The sequence below is a fragment of the Mobula hypostoma genome, chromosome 4 (assembly GCF_963921235.1).
Source record: "Mobula hypostoma chromosome 4, sMobHyp1.1, whole genome shotgun sequence".
Taxonomy (NCBI): Eukaryota; Metazoa; Chordata; class Chondrichthyes; order Myliobatiformes; family Myliobatidae; genus Mobula; species Mobula hypostoma.
Window position 1 is genome coordinate 72,885,878 of NC_086100.1, and position 17,008 is coordinate 72,902,885.

Genomic DNA, 17,008 nt, shown 5'->3' on the forward strand with positions numbered 1-17,008 from the left:
AGTGATACGCTTTAGAAGGTCAAACTTGAAGGTTGGATACACAGTTAATGGGAGGATTCTCAGCAGAGTGGGGGAACAGAAGGATCTAAGGGTGAAGATACATAGTTGATTTTTTTAAAACCCAGAGAGTGGTGGGTGCATCAAACACACTGCCTAGTGTAGTGGTAAAGGTTGATACAATAGAGACATTTAAAAAAGCTCTTAAGCATATGGATGCAAGAAAAATGGAGGGTTATGGGCTGTGTAGGAGGGAAGAGTTAGATTGATCGCGGTGAAGGCCTATAGTGGTCAGCACAACATTGCGAGCCAGATGGTCCATATTGTGCTATACTGTTCTATGTTCGATATTCAGTGTTCTTTGAAAGGAATAATATTGTATTACCAACATATTTCAATGTGATTAAGTTTGGTCCTCATCCCTAGGCCAAAGACATCAGCATGGACTCTTCCTTTTCTAAGATTAAGCTTTATTTTTGTATAGGTCAGCGATACACACAGATCTTTGTCCCTATTTTGTGGTCATTAGTTATCCCTTCATTCTACCCAGAGATCTATCATGCCGTGTAATGGCACAAATTTTGAGCTGGCCTTTGGAAATTCTTTCTTGAATCATTAATGCTGAATGACCAATCTTATCATGAAAGTGACTTGCTTTTGAAATTTAGCCTCATTACATAAATAAAGCTGAATTCTTGAAGGAGAACCTAATGAACAGATAGCACCATATCACATATTTAGTTTTATCAATTTCAGAACAAACTAAATCTGTGAATGAGTAATGATTTGTATTGGGGTGTTTACCAATTCAGATGATGAAGGTATATCTTGAGACATCGTGACACAGTTTCATCATTGCATCCCTGATCGCATATATAGATGAAGAATTGTGAGTAAAAACTTAAGACCATAAGACATAGGAGCAGAATTAGGCCATTCAGCCTACCAAGTCTGCTCCACCATTCCATTATGGCAAATCCCGGATCCCACTCAATCCCATGCACCTGCCTTCTCGCAATATCCTTTGATGCCCTGACCGATCAGGAAACAATCAACTGCCACCTTAAATATACTCACGGACTTGGTCTTCACTGCAGTCTGTGGCAATCTTTGCTTCCACCACAGTCTCTGACTAAAAAACTTTCTCCTTACTATTGTTCTAAAGCGTCACCTCTCAATTTTGAGGCTGTGCCCTCTAGATCTGGATACCCCCACCATAGGAAACATCCTCTCCACATCCACCCTGTCTAGTCCTTTCAACATTCAGTAGGTTTCAATTAGATCCCCCTGCATCCTCCTAAATTCCAGCGAGTACAGGCCCAAAACTGCCAAACGCTCCTCATAAGTTCACCCCTTTATTCCTGGAATCATCTTCGTGAACCTCCTCTGGACTTTTTTCAAGGTATCCTTTTTTGAGTTCTTAGGCCCAAAACTGTTGATAATACTCCAAGTGTGGCCTGACTAGTGTCTTATAGAAGCTCAGCGTTATTGCCTTGCTTTTTATTTTCTATTCCCCTTGAAATAAATGCCAACATTGCATTTGCCTTCTTTACCACAGACTCAACCTGTGAATTAACCTCCTGAAAGTCTTGCACAAGGACTAACTCCCATTGCACTTCTGATGTTTACACCTTCTCCGCATTTAGGTAATAGTCTGCACTATTGTTCCTTTTACCAAAATGCATTATCATTCATTTCCCAACACTGCATTCCATTTGCCACCTTTTACAAATTTGTCTAAGTCCTGCTGTAATTGCATTGCTTCCTCAGCACTACCTACCTTTCCACTTTTGTATCATAGAAACCATAGAAACATTACAGCACAGAAACAGGCCTTTTGGCCCTTCTTGGCTGTGCCAAATCCTTTTTCTGCCTAGTCCCACTGACCTGCACCTGGACCATATCGCTAAATCATCTGCAAACTTTGCTACAGAGCCATCAATTCCATGATCCAAATCATTGACAAACAACATGAAAAGTAGCATTCCCAATACTCACCCCTGAGGAGCACCACTATTCATCAGCAGCTAACCTTTATTCCTGCTCGCTGCCTCCTACCTGTCAGCCATTCCGCTGTCCTTGCAAGTATCTTTCCTTTACTACCATGGGATTTTATCTTGTTTAGCAGCCTCATGTGTGGCACCTTATTAAATGCCTTCTGCAAATCCAAGTAAATGACATCCACTGACTCTCCTTTGCTCATCCTGCTTGTTACTTCCTTGAAGAACTCCAAATTTGTCAGGCAAGATTCCCCTTCACAGAAACCACGCTGACTTTGACTTGTATAATCATTCGTCTCCAAGTACCCCAAGTACAATTTGAAGACAGAATATAATATAAATGGTAAGATACAAATGAAAGATGTTGAGGTCAGTGTTAATAGGACCCTCAAGGCTGCTGCAGAGGTTGACAATGAAGTATGAGGGTATTAAGAAGTATTAAGAAGTATGGTGTGTTGGCATTCATCAAGTTCCAAGAGCCATGAGGTAATGCTACAGCTATATAAGACCTTGTGTTGGCACGTGGACAAGTGGTTAATGCGTTCGTCTAGTGATTTGAAGGTTGCTAGTTCGAGCCTTGGCTGAGGCAGTGTGTGTGTCCTGGAGCAAGGCACTTAACCACACATTGCTCTGCGACGACACCGGTGCCAAGCTGTATGGGTCCTAATGCCCTTCCCATGGACAACATCGGTGGCATGGAGAGGGGAGACTTGCCGCATGGGCAACTGCTGGTCTTCCATACAACCTTGCCCAGGCCTGTGTCCTGGAAACCTTCCAAGGCGCAAATCCATGGTCTCATGAGACTAACGGATACCTATATATAAGACCTTGGTCAGACCCCACGTGAAGTACTGTGTTCAGTTCTGGTCACATCACTACAGGAAGGATGAGGATACTATAAAGAGAGTGCAGAGGAGATTTACAAGGATGTTGCCTGGATTGGAGGGTGTACTTTATGAGAATAGGTTGAGTGTACTTGGCCTTTTCTCCTTGGAACGACAGAGGATGAGAGGTCACCTGATAGTGGTGTATAAGCTGATGAAGGGCATTGATCGTGTGGATAGCCAGAGGCTTATTCCCAGGGCTGAAATGGCTAACACAGAGCCAGGCTGCTGGTCAGATTGAAACTGAGGGGCTTCAGGGTCCCTATGCCCACCATCCTACTAGCTAATGTACAAGCCATAGAGAACAAGGTGGATGACCTTAAAGGGAGACTCACCTACTGCAGGGAGATGCAGAACTGCTGTGTATTCTGTTTCACTGACACCTGGCTCTCCCCTGCCACCCCCGACTGTGCCATCCGACCGGAGGGATTTTCGATCCATCGGATGGACCGCATGGTGTCTTCAGGCAAGACGAGGGGAGGTGGTGTCTGCCTACTGATCAACACTGCGTGGTGCTCGGACACAGTGGCACTGACAAGCTCCTGCAGCCCAAACCTGGAACACCTGTCGGTGAAGTGTTGTCCCTATTATCCGCCATGGGAATTCACCTCGGTCATACTGCCAGTGGTCTACATTCCCCCCCCCAGGCGGACGTGGAGTGTGCTCTGAACATACTGTATGCCAACACCAGCGAACTTGAGACCAGGTATCCGGAGGCTTTGCTCATTACAGCCGGGGACTTTAACCAGGCCAACCTCAGTAAGGCACTGCCAAGATTATACCAACATGTCTCCTGCTCCACTAGAGGCCCGAATATACTTGACCACTGCTACACAGCAGTCAAGGATGCCTACCATTCCGTCCCATGACCTCACTTCGGAAAATCGGACCATCAGGCCGTACTCCTCCTCCCGGCTTACAAACAGAAACTGAAGTGGGAGGACACAGTGTCAAAAGTAGTGTCGCGTTGGATGGAGGAAACGGATGAGGTCCTCCGTGACTGCTTTGAATTGGTGGACTGGTTAGTATTCAAGGACTCGGCAGCTAACATCGATGAGTATGCCTCAGCTGTCACGAACTTTATTTGAAAATGCACGGAGGACTGTGTGTCTTGCAAGACGAAGCAGGTATTCCCTAACCGGAAACCTTGGATGAATTATGAGGTCAAGTCCCTTTTGAAGGCTAGAGCTGCAGCTTTTAGGTCCGGGGATACCAGTCACTACATGGAATCCAGGCATGAACTCCGGAAAGCAATTAAGGGTGCCAAGAGGCAATATCGAGCTAAGTTGGAAGCCCAGGCTAACCAAACGGATGCCAGTAGACTATGGCAGGGTCAAAATGAGATCACTAGGTGCAAAGTAAAGGCTGGGAATATCAATAACTGTGGCGCTTCTCTTCCCGACGAACTTAATGTATTCTACGCAAGATTCGAACAGAAGAGGAGCGTTCCACTCCCTCCGGATGAACCGGACCTGGTGGCATCAAGATTCATCGTCACCGAGGAGGACGTTAGAAGGGCCTTCCTGAAGATATAAATCCAAGGAAGGTGATGGGCCCAGATGGCGTCTTGGGACGGGTTCTCCAGGCCTGTGCAAGCGAGCTAGCTGGAGTGTTTGCTGACATCTTCAACTGCTCCTTGCTTCAGTCTAAGATCCCCTCGTGTTTTAAGAAGACAATGATAATCCCAGTGCCGAAGAAGAGCAAGATGGTATGCCTGAATGACTATCGACCTGTGGCTCTGACATCATTTGTTATGAAGTGTTTCGAGCGATTGGTTATGGTACACATCAACCACAGCCTACCAGTCAACCTCGACACTTTGCAATTCGCCTACTGGAGCAACAGTTCAACGGCAGATGCCATCTCTCTGGCCCTACATTCCTCCTTAGAACACCTGGAGAACAAAGACGCATATGCAAGGCTCATTTTCATTGACTACAGCTCTGCCTTTAATACCATCATCCCAAATAAACTGATTCCTAAGCTCCAGAACCTGAGCCTTAGCACTCAGATCTGCAGCTGGATCTTCAACTTCCTTACAGACAGGACCCAGGCTGTAAAAATAGGGGACAAGCTCTCCTCTACAATCACTCTGAGAACCGGTGCCCCACAAGCCTGTGTACTCAGCTCCCTGCTGTACTCACTGTACACCCACGATTGTGTAGCCAAGTTTCCATCAAACTCAGTATATAAGTTTTCTGATGACACAACAATTGTAGGCCGTATCTCGGGTAATGATGAGTTTGAGTACAGAGAGGAAACTAAGAACCTGGTGGCATGGTGCAAAGACAATAACTTATCCCTCAACGTCAGCAAGACGAAGGAATTGGTTGTTGACTTCAGAAGGAGTAGCGGACCGCACGACCCGATTTATATTGGTGGTGCGCAAGTGGAACAGGTCAAAAGCTTTAAGTTCCTCTGGGTCAATATCACAAATGACCTGACTTGGTCAAACCAAGCAGAGTCCACTGCGAAGAAGGCCCACCAGCGCCTTTACTTCCTGAGAAAACTAAAGAAATTTGGCCTGTCCCCTAAAACCCTCACGAATTTTTATAAATGCACCGTAGAAAACATTCTTCTAGGGTGCATCACAACCTGGTATGGAAGTTGTCCCGTCCAAGACCGGAAGAAGCTGCAGACAATCGTGAACACGGCGCAGCACATCACACAAGCCAATCTTCCATCCTTGGACTCACTTTAGATGCTGTCGGAGCAGTGCTGCCAGGATAATCAAGGACACGACCCACCCAGCCAACACACTTTTCGTCCCTCTTCCCTCTGGGAGAAGGCTCAGGAGCTTGAAGACTCGTACAGCCAGATTTGGGAACAGCTTCTTTCCAACTGTGATAAGACTGGTGAACGGATCCTATCCCGGATCTGGGCCGTACCCTCCAAATATCCGGACCTGCCTCTTGGTTTTTTTGCACTACCTTACGTTCCATTTTTCTATTTTCTATTCATGATATACAATTTAAATTTTTAATATTTACTATCGATTTGTAATCCAGGGAGCGGGAAGCGCAGAATCAAATATCACTATGATGATTGTACGTTCTAGTATCAATTGTTTGGTGACAATAAAGTATAAAGTATATTTTTAAGGTGCTTGGAAATAGGTACCAAGGGGATGTCAGGGGTAAGTTTTTCCACACTGAGAGTGGTGAGTGCGTGGAATGTACTGCCGGCACCAGCATTGGTGGTGGAAGCAGATACAGTAGGGTCTTTTAAGAGCCTCTTAGCTAGGTACATGGAGCTCAGAAAGATAGAGGGCAATGCACTAGGGAAATTCCAGGCAGTCTCTAGAGCAGGTTACATTGTTGGCACAACATTGTGGGCCTGTAATCTACTGTAAATTTCTACGTTCTGTGTTCTATTTTCTACCCAAAAACCTCATCCTTAATAATAGATTAAATTAGCTTATTGTGTAGAGATCGTTTAAGAATTTGGAATTGATGGGTTTGTGACCAAGTTTGCAGACGATATGAAGATAGGTGGAGGGGCAGGTAATGCTGAGGAAGCAGAGAGCCTATAGCAGGACATGGTCAGATTCGAGGGGCCAAAAGGCCTACTTCTGCTCTTATATCTTATGATCTTATAGTGTAAGACTTTCCATTCTTTTTCACTGATAATCTCAAAGTATCATGTGGCATACATGGAAAAATATCCCTGCAATTTTGGGACCATACAGAAGGAAAATATGAATGACATTTTATTACATTTCCATACATTTTATCAGATTAGGCCTGTAGATTATATAATTGTGTACAACAAAATAATGAATAAATTAATTACTACTTAGGTCAGTTTTTTCTTAAAATGTTGAATAGGGATATATATCTATTTTAATTCATCATCGTATTTGCAATGGTAGACTATAAGACGTAGGAGCAGAATTAGACTATTCAAGCTCATCGAGTTTGCTCTGCCATTTCATCATGGTGGATCCATTTCTCTTTCAACCCCTTTCTCCTGACTTCTCCCTGCAAAGTTTCAGAGATTACACTAACAATATTTAATTAACTGCAAAGTGCTTTAGAAAGTCCTGACGTCATGAAGAACACAATTATTTCTTAATACAAAATCTACGATCAGTTAAGTAACTGGAAATTATGTAACAAATGTTTTTTCTTATTTAGAAGTACTTAACATGGTCAATGAAGTCACTAGGATACATTTTGACACTTTATAATAGAGTGAACAGTGCAATTGCAAATAGGCTGCCCATTTTACCTCCTGTTTCTATTGACCACAGCGAGAGAAGTCTAAGGCTACGTCCACACTAGATCGGATAATTTTGAAAACACCGGTTTTGCGTAAAACCGATAGGCATCCACACCAGGCGTTTTTAAAAATATCTCCGTCCACATTAGAATGGATATTTGGGTGAACCTTCTTCTACTGGGCATGTGCAGGACACACAGAAAACAAGCGAAGAGGAAACGGTGTACTTGCTGCATGTTTGTCCAGTTACAGACTAGAAAAACTTTAAAGGAATTGCTGTTGGCTCCCGCGCAGGAGGACTTGAATACTGGAGTGTATGGAGGCAACCGACAGGGAGGTCATGGACAGTATGACCCAGCTGACGACAAACATTGAAAAAGTGACTAACTCTGTTGCATTAACAAAGCACCTTTTTAAATGTATAAAACATGTCTGCATCAGTGTTATCTTGTATTTCCATACAATGTTACATTAGGCTGTTACACATTATTGTCAGAGAAGTACTTGCAATAATAGGTAAACCACCTTCATGCAAGCAAGGACAGAACACAGGGCAAAGTGAGTATACTTATTTACTCAGTAAGCTATGGGTCAAAGTATTTGGTGAGAACTCTTCTGGCTTCAGTCTCGTTGCTGTCTGTTCTGAAATTGTTAGGTTATGTGGGGGGGTTGCGTTCAGGAAAACAATGAAATGCCGCGCTGTGGCCATCTGTTCTGGCACGTCATGACAGCGTTTTTATAAATATCCGTTTACCCCGTCCACACTGCTCTGCACAATTGGCGTTTTCAAATTTACACACTCTGGAGGGCGTTTTAGAAAATATCCATTTTCGGGAGATGAAAACGCTGTTTCAGTGTGGACGGAGGGTCAAAACGGAGAGAAAAAGCTTTGGTTACAGATTTATCCAGTCTAGTGTGGACGTAGCCTAAATGGTTTGCTAGACAGGTTATAGATCTTTTTATTATAGATTTCTTTAATGTAAAGGGTAGAAAATATAGAAGGGATTTGAGAAATATCTCTGTGATTAAAATCTGAAATACAATGTTTTATAGGTTGGTGAAGGCAGGTACTCTCAGAACATTGAAAACATATTTAGGTGAAAACTCAAAACTCCATGGCAGAGAAAGCTATATGTGGAATGCTGAGCAAAAGAATTAGCATGGGTAGGTACTTGATGATAGGCATGGACACATGGGCTGAAAAGCCTGTTTTCATGTTGTATGATTCTATAATTATTGCACTCTATTTCAAAGACAATTGTTTGCAGTGACTCACCATCAACTGACCCCCACTTGTCTTTCCGTGATGTGGGTATGAAATGAATTAAAGGTTAAGGAAAAGAATAATAATATACACTAAACTTTAACAATGTAGATTCAAACTAAACATTTAATAGTTGTAATTTATCAGTGAATATTTTATCCTAAGGAATAATATATTTTATTTTATTTGTTGCTTTGAACTGACAACACTTTTTACGATACTCACATTGAATGCTACGATCATTACCAATTGCCAAAATTTTGTCAAGATAATTTGAGTGTCTTATTATATACCATTTTACATTTTTACTTTGATGGTTATAATCTGTAGCAGTTCTTACCGTTGTATTACATATCCAACTGTTGCTTAATTCAGGATATCTAACAGTTCAAATTCAAGTTCAGATTTAATTGTCATTCAAACATACATGCAAGCCCATGAATATAGCTAAATGAAACAGTGTTACTCTGGGGCAAAGGTGCAAAATGTAGTACCAACAGTCACACACAGCATAAGACACATATAGCACATATATGATAGCAGTAAAATACAGTCACACAAAAATATATATAGTGCAAGTCGCCGTGTCCATGAATGTTGCAGCAGTCTGCAATTAAATACAGTACAGCTTGTTTTCTGCTGAGCCAACACTGGTATAAATCATAGAAAACAAGAATGATAGGTAATATTTCAGATGCTTACCAAACACTTATTAGAAAAGAACTCCTTTAACTGCACTTTCCGGACGTCTACCTCATACATTTAAGATCCATGTAGCAGAAGTAAAGACTAAATATCTGATGATAAATGTGAGAAACTAGTTCCAGTTTTACTAAGATGATAACCACATCCGTTTGCTGATAACTTGAAATTAAATGTCATAGTAACACTAAAGCTTGTATGAAGAACTTTGTGAGTTAGTTATCTTCACAACATCTATAACCAAGAAGGTAGAGGAGATTAATAGCAGAACCAAAGAAAATTCATCTTCAGTCCCTATTGATTGTTATCATCGAGATGAGTGTGCCAGTTGTGGCAAGTTATAGCGTGTGGTTATTTGCCTTCTGAGCATCGCGAACCAGTAGGCCATTTTCCACTGATGTCACTCATTAACAAGGCATTATTGCCCACAGAACTGCTGCTCTCTGGGTGCTTTTAGCTTATCACATTATAGGTGTTCACGAATAAAACGATGTGAGGTGTTTTATGCTAAGAAAAAAAAATGTAACAACTCATTTATTGTAATCCAAAACACTAAACACTAAGAGCAGTAAACTTCTTCACCTAATTGCATCCATCATCATGTCACACCCGCCTCTTAAAGTGAACTCCAATTCAACGTCAGTGGTTGTGAATTATGTTTGTTACCAGCAATTACTTTACCCTACACAGGCCCTCCCAGAATTCACTAAAACTGGCATTGTGAGCCTGTCCAGTGATCGAACAAGCCATCCAGCTTGGAGCTTATGTCCCATAGGTGGAGGAACAGCAGGTGCCCCTAGCTCATCCAGAGGTATGTTGACACACTCATGGTCATCTTGTCTCTGCAGGGGCATGGTAACTTAATCTTCCAAATCTTGGTAGGCCACTTTAATGCAAACTAGTGAAAGACATTCAGTGTTACCCTTCTTACCTATGACAAATTCTTTTTCTCCATTCCAAAGCGCGGAACAGGCTATCGAAGGGGGGCTATGGGGATGTTGGTGTGCATCATGGCAGAGGAAGACAAACAAGGCAGACTATAGGTCAACAGGAACCCGACTGTGCAATACGTTGTGATGGGAGGTAGGAAAAGGTGCACAGGAATTGAATTTACTGAGGAGTGTGTTGAGTCGCTGTTGAGATGCCAGCCAGGCAGCTGTGGCAACAGGTATGAAATCATCTTCACTCATAACAGCTGTCCATATAGCCACTCAGCTGCGGGCGACTGCAGGTCTTCTTTTGGAGCTGTTCTGATCCTCAACAGGACCCACGGGAGATGATCATACTATCACTCATCGGTCAGGGAAGCCCTCAGAGCAGCCTTTAAGAAGCAATGAAACTGCTTGCATAGGCTATTGGACTGTGGGTGGTGTGATGTAGCCCAACACCGAGGTTCTGGGCCATCGCAGCTCAGAGTTCTGATATGAATCGGAGACCGCAGTCAGAGGAAATATCAGATGGGGTACGAAACTGAGCAACTCAGATGCTGATGAATGCTACGTGCAGCTGTTGTTGATGTTAGGGGGACGACCTCTGGCCACCTAGTGGCACAGTCCACCATGTTAAGGAGCTGTGTGAAACCGCGGGAGGGGGAAAGAGGACCAACAAAGTCCACATTGAAATGGCGAAACCATCGCTCAGGGACCTCAAAAGGAGCCAATGGTGCCTGAACATGACGGTTAATTTTTGTCCGCTGCCACTCCACACAGGCTGCAGTCCAATCACGCATGCCCTTTTGAAGGCTGTACCACACAAACTTTAGTGCAATCATTTTCTGAGGCCTTTTGTCCCGGATGTGTGAGGCCACGTACGGAGCCAGAAACAGTCTGCCTCCAGCTTGGGGTGAGGGCAACTGGTTGAGACCTCACACAGGCAAGAAACCCCAGCTTCACTGAACTTCATGTAAGCCGACCTCAGGCCTGTGACTGCTGTTCTGTAAGCCCGTACTTCTGAGTCAGCAGCTTAGTCATCTGCCATGTCAGCATAGTCAACCTCTGTGTGTACGGCCTCAACAGCTGGCCATGAGAGGTAATCAGCTACGGCATTATTTTTCCCCTTGATATGTTGTATCAGTTGTGAACTCTGAGATGTAGGACAGTTAGCATTGCTGCTGTGCAGACAAAGGGTCTGATATTTTGTCTATCACATGCACGAGGGGTTTGTGGTCAATGGATGCTGTGAAATGGAGGCCCTCAAGAAAAAACAGAGCAAGAGCTCTGAGGGACAGAGCAAGAGCTGCCGGCTATAGAAGATGGACGAATAGTTCTTGGAGTGTATGGGGTGTCACGGAGGGGTAGCACCTCTGGTGGGGGAACATGTCGTGTCCTTTTCAGGGCGGTTTGTCCACCTTTGGTCCCCACCTGGCACTCAGCTCTCACCTGTAGCTCCCCGTAGCTGTTTGCATGCAACAGCGGCCACACCCCGGGCAACGGCTTGGACAAGCCGGCTAAACCAGGTGAAAGTAGCCAACGGGTCTCAAACCCTCGGTGAGATAGGGAGTTGGCTATCCCAGCATGTGAAGACAGACTCTAGCAGATTGAGCGGATGAGACCTATGGAATGTCCAACGGTCAAGAAGGCGGTCTCTGCAAGCGTCGTGGAACGTGTAGAGCAGGACAAGACACAGAAGGCGTCCTGGTAATCCACTGCGCCTAGTCCCATCTCCAGCCGTCTCGACTCTGTCTTGCCACTGGATCCAGATGGGAATTGGGAAGAGAGAGTGAGGCTGACGCTGCGCAACTCTCCCTCACTTAAATCCAAATCACGCGCTAGTCTCGACACTGTCATCATGGTGTCGAGGTCCTCATCGACGTTGACGATGGATGAACACAGTTCTTGGGCACCCAGGAAATCTGCACTGAGCAGAGGTCTAGCCACTTTGGCCAGGATGGAGTCCCATGTGTAAAATCACCCACTGAAGCAAAGCATCGCCTATCATGTACCGTATGTCTGTATCCTGCTGCCGTTGGTGGCCTCCAGCAAGATTTCGTCGGTCTTTGCCTTCTCTACAATAGGCGATGCTGGTGGCACACTCACTGGAGCACCCGTATCACACAGGAAGCTTCGCCCTGAAAGCATGTCCGTAATGAACAGTAGATGTCCCCGGCAGCTGAAACCCATGCTGTTCAAAGAGCTCTGATATCCCGATGTGCTGGCACTGTCGAAGTTGCAAAGGTGGTCAGCACTTCCTAGCGTTTGTACTAAAGTGAGCAGGGTAAAAGCACAGACCCAGCATTGTCTTTTTCGCAGCTGTAGATGTCCTTATGTTGGAGGCGTTGCTGACTGGGTTTGAGGCAGTGAAAGGAGAAGGGATGATGTTCCTCTGCCTGGCTCAGTGTAGACTATCAGCCATTTTAGCAAGCTCCCTATTGGCCATCATGGGTGCATTAGCGAGGGCTATGCAAACTGGATCAGGCATTTGCTGCATAAGGAATTCTTTAGAAATAAAGTAAGGATGGTGATTTGCCAGGAAGGGCAGCATGTGGTCCATTAGCTCTGATGGCTTAGCATCGCTGAGGCCGGGCAAGGAGAGGACTGTTTGGTGAGTTCAGTCTCTGATTGTACAAAAATCTGTAGAAGGTGAGTTTTCGGTGATCGGGACTTATTGTGTTCAGGTGGTTGTTCAACATGTCTCACCACTGGATGCTGTGGAACTACTGAACAAAGCCACCGCGCTGTAGAACTTGGTACAGTCCACGGTGATTTCTTGCAGTGCAGTTTGGACCTCAGCTTGTACAATCCAAGCAATGGCATTTTGCTTCCAAAACTCTGGCAGCTTCAAAGCACTGCATTGGCTGATACCTTCAATTAGCCTGGAATTGTCCTAGAGCATCAAGGTCACCAATATAGATTTTTGTAAATAAAACAACGTGAGGCATTTTATGTTGAAATAAAACCATAACAACATTTATTGTAATGCAAAACACTGAACATAGAGAGTAAACAGTATGTCACATAATTACCAGCCTCTTAAAGTGAACCCCAACTCATATCGGTGGTTGTGATTTATGTATGTTTTCATCAATTACATTACCCTACAGTACCTCTAGAGACTGTTGTGCATGAAAATCCCAGGAGATCAACAGTTTCTCAGATACTCGAACCACCCCATCGGGCACCAACAATCATTCCATGGTCAAAGTCACTTTGCTCACATTTCTTCTCCATCCTGATGTTTGCTCTGATCATTCTTCAATTATGTGCCACACAAGAAGCTATCAAGCAAAATTAGAGCACGTGATATTGGGTGTCTTATATTTGCACACATTATGGGTTGGTTACCAGACAAAGGAATAGGAATAAACCAATTATATTTTGGTTTGGGAGCTATCACTCGTTGGGTGTTGGAGGGATTGGTGCTGGACTGTCATCTCGTAAATAATACAGCCAAGTTTGCTGATGACATAAAACGGGATGAGTGATAGTGCAAACTTTGAGGTAGAGGCAGAGAGGTTTCAGTGCAGTAAAGGAAGTATACGTGAGTGGTTGAGAACATGGTAGATAAAATATAATGTGGTAAATGTGGTGTTTATTTCAGTAGGGAAAAAAAAGGAAAAATGTAATGCTTTTTCAATGATGAGAGATTGAAACTTACTGATTTTCACAGACCCTGGGTGCACTTACGTGGTATAGTGGTGCAGCAAGTAGAGACGCTGCCTCACAGTGCTAGATATCTTGATTCAATCCTGACACCTGTGTGTGGAGTCTGAATGCAGCCACAAGAAGAACAACGGCTTCTGCCACACTCTGAAGACATGCTGATTGGTAGATTCATTGGCCATTGTAAACTTGGGTGAGTGGGAGAATCCATAGAGAATTAATGAGAATGGTGTGAGAATAAATAAATGGGATTAATGTCAGACTAGAAAATGGGTGGTTGATAATCAGGGCAAACTTGATGGGCTGGAGGGTCAGTTTCCATGCTGTACCTCTCTATGACTCCAACTTCTGCACGTTTCAGATACGTCCGGGAACTATGAAGGCAAGTATAATGTAACCTTTTACTGCAAATGGAATTGAATACCAGTATAAAGACATCTGCCATCGTAGATTACATCCAAAATACTGAGAGAATGCTACTAGGATAATTAAATATGGCCTGCAAGCTCTCTTTGACCATGTAGAACATTTGAAGTAGCACAGTGGCTTCTGTAGCACTATTACAGTGCCACCTGTAAGATCAGAGTTCAGCTCCCACCTCTGACTGCAAGGAGAGTGTACTTCGGGTTTCCTCCAGGTTCATCTATTTTCCTCCCATGTGCATAAGACATATGAGTTAGGGTTTGTGAGCTGTGCATGCTGTGTTGGTGCTAGAATCATGTGGGCTGCCCAACACAATCCTCACTAATTTGATCTGACACTTTGCGGTATGCTTCATTTTACATGTAACAAAGAAAGCTAACCTTAAATCTAATCTTTATCATCACGGTGGGCTAAGTATATAAATATTATGGCTAGAAAGGCAGATCAGAGTTCAGCATCTTGTGGGGAACTCATAAAGCATATGTACGGTCCGCAAGGTATATGATGAAATGTGCTCCAGTTCCTTGGATATGGTATGACTCCAGCAACATTCAAGGAGCTCAACACTGCTGGGGATATGTTCTTAATTAACTTCCCTTCCTCTGTCACTGACCTGTGGTTGTTATGTGGTGTACCATCCACAAAATGCTCTAGATCAACTCGTCAGGCACCTTACAAGCCCACTTAGAACATGTGTAACCATTCCCTCATTGGTAATGGTTCAAAATTTCAGACCATCTCACTCAACAGCATTTTGAAAGAAGAAGTGTGAAAATCTATAAACTGTGTGTAGATGTTGCAAATCTGATATAAAAGCAGAAAGTGTTCAGCAAGGCAAATAGTAACTTCGGAAAGCAAAATAAAGAAGCTAACATGATGCATTTTCTGTTATTATTAAAACAGTATAATAGTGCTGTATAGTGCAGTATAATAGCATAACAGTATAATAGAACCAAGATATAATATGGGCTATACAGAAGTTCACAAATTGGATTTCACAATTTTCTTACAGACAATTAGGGATGGCCACTAGATGCTATAATTGCCCCAAGTCTATAGTAAGAAAATGCTTATTTGGATTGGTAGTCCATATTGGGAAATTAAGTCACCTATGCCTAGCTTTGCAAAGAAAGCCAGCATCTGGAAATGGATCAACCTGCTTCCTTAGTAACTATACAATCTACCCATGTTTTTATTTTGATTGAAGGATAACAGTGCTAAATCTAAGAAATAAAGTGGTAATTGCTGATCTACAATAGGAGTGGCAAAGGGGTCAATGGATGATTTGCAGTTGTGTTATATTATGAGCAGAATTATAGCCAAAATCCTCGGAATATGTGAAGTGGCAAAATTAATTCTATAAATAATTGGATGACCTGACTGAACCCTCATGTTTAATTTTCTCCTTTATATGAATATAAGAGCTTAAGAGCATCAGAACTAGCTATTTGCTTATCATTCAATAAAATCATGGCTTGAATGTATGCCCTTTTGTATTCCTTGTACAATCTAGACCAACATAGTCTGATGTTTTTTTCCTCTTCTCTCGGCTTGGTGTTTTTGGCCTATGAAGTTAGGAAAATGCATATTCCTCTCCATGTAGGAATTCTACGTCACACTATATACATAACCCACATCTTTCCACTACTCCACACTGCAGACATAGCCCACATCCTTTCTCTACTCCACACTACACACGTCCCCACGTCCTTCCTCTACTTCACACATACCCCACGTCCTTTCTCTACTCCACACTACACATGTCCCCACATCCTTCCTCTACTCCACACCACACACATACCCCACTTCCTTCCTCTACTTCACACATACCCCACGTCCTTTCTGTATTTCACACATATCCCAAGTCTTTTCTCTACTTGGTGCCTTGTGATTGTTTCCCTGTAGACTTAACACACTCAGTCCTAAACACTGCCCTGATACTCAAGAGGTAGGATTGCCTCATTTGGCTTGTTACTCAAATAATTTTAAATTGATAACCGAATGGCAAATCTTTTGTCTTCTGACATGGTTTTTGTAATATTTCCTGATCTCTGATGTCCTTTCTTAATTTCAGCTCTTTCCTGCTGACTCTTTCCTTCCTTGAAGCAGTTTTCACAGTTGAATTCATCTCCCTTTATGATAAAGCCCAAATTTTAAGACCTTCATAATCTTCAAATTCAAGAGGAAAAAGTCAAACATTGTCAGTCAGCATCCATTTGCTTCAGTCAGTTTCCTGCAGATTTCAATTAAATTTGAAAGAAGTGAGTGAAGTTCAAAGTAAATTTATTATTAAAGTACATACATGTCACCTTGTACCATACTGCACTTTCACTCTATTGCAGGCATTCACAGTAGAACAAAGAAATACAATAGAATCAGTGAAAATCTGCAGACAAAGATTGACAAACAGCCAATGTGCAAAAGACGAACTGTGCAAATACAAAAAAAAACCCAAAAAGGCAAATAAATAAATAAATATTGAGAACATGAGTTGTAGACTCCACGACAGTGAGTCCAGGTCCTGTCCTACTCTGGAAACTTTTTGGAGAGACATTTTTAATATTATCTCAAAGGTATTGAATATAGATATCTCTCCTCATCCTATTACTGCTATCTTTGGATTACCTAAAATTTCCAGTAATCTTTCTCCTTCAGCCCGTAGAATGATTGCATTTCTTACTTTAATGGCGAAAAGATGTATTTTACAACATTGGAAAGAGACTAATGCTCCAACTACGTTTTTTTGGTTTTCCCAGATGATATTATGTTTAAATTTGGAGAAAATTAGAAGTAATCTTTATGATTCTTCAGTTAAATTCGATCAGACCTGGAGATCTTTTATTCAACATTTTCATTTAATGTAATTTTTTTTCTCTCGGTCCATATTTATATTCCCTTCTTATTTTTTTTAAAATTGTT

At 42.8% G+C, this 17,008-nt stretch overlaps 1 long non-coding RNA gene across 1 annotated transcript in view; it reads right to left on the reverse strand.

The window, feature by feature from the left end:
- The window catches only part of LOC134344831 (uncharacterized), a 28,822-nt gene extending 19,700 nt beyond the window's left edge, over positions 1-9,122 (reverse strand). Inside the window, exon 1 of the long non-coding RNA XR_010017536.1 lies at positions 9,069-9,122. This is a non-coding gene — a long non-coding RNA (uncharacterized LOC134344831). The remainder of the gene's footprint in view (positions 1-9,068) is intronic.
- Between the last annotated feature and the right edge of the window lie 7,886 nt (positions 9,123-17,008).